Source organism: Nymphaea colorata, unplaced genomic scaffold, assembly GCF_008831285.2.
Source record: "Nymphaea colorata isolate Beijing-Zhang1983 unplaced genomic scaffold, ASM883128v2 scaffold0090, whole genome shotgun sequence".
Classification (NCBI taxonomy): domain Eukaryota; kingdom Viridiplantae; phylum Streptophyta; class Magnoliopsida; order Nymphaeales; family Nymphaeaceae; genus Nymphaea; species Nymphaea colorata.
Window position 1 is genome coordinate 10,001 of NW_022204596.1, and position 780 is coordinate 10,780.

At 34.0% G+C, this 780-nt stretch overlaps 1 pseudogene; it reads left to right on the forward strand.

Annotated features, from left to right (window-relative positions):
• Positions 1 to 280: 280 nt before the first annotated feature.
• On the forward strand, positions 281 to 780 carry LOC126409322 (protein TIC 214-like; annotated as a pseudogene).

Genomic DNA, 780 nt, shown 5'->3' on the forward strand with positions numbered 1-780 from the left:
AGCTTCCTTCGTAACTCCCGGAACTTCTTCGCAGTGGCTCCGTTCCATGCCTCATTTCATAGGGAACCTCAAAGGGCTCTATTTCATTATATTCCATCCATATCCCAATTCCATTCAGTTCCCTTTATTTTGTTTGAATGTCATTTAATCGAAGAAGATGGTATCATTGGCATAAGAGATGTCATTTCTAGTCTATCTGTTTCTATTTCTATATATGGAAAGTTAAGAAATTATCATATAATAATCGATAAGTTGCAACAGAAAAAGGGGAGGTTAATGAATGATTTTGAAATATAGTCTACTCGGTAATCTATTATATTATGGATGAATATATGAATCGGTCGTTATGGTCGGACTTTATTATGGATTTCTAACCACATTTCTATAGGTCCCTCTTATCTCTTACTTCTAAGAACTCGGGTTATGAAAGAAGGGAGCGAAAAAGAAGTATCAGCAACAACTGCTTTTATTATGGGACAGTTCATAGTATTCATATCGACCTATTATCCGCCCTTGTATCTAGCATTGAGTAGACCCCATACACTGACTGTCCTAGTTATACCGTATCTTTTGTTTCATTTTTGTTCTTCTGGAACAATAAGAAATCCCTTTTTGATTATAGATCTACTCACGGGAATTTCATTCCTAACCTTAGCATTCAATATGTATTCCTGAATAATCTAATTTTCAATTATTCAACCATTTATTTTACCAAGTTCAACATTAACCAGATTAGTCGACATTTCCATGTTTCGATACAACAATAAGATTTATTTGTAA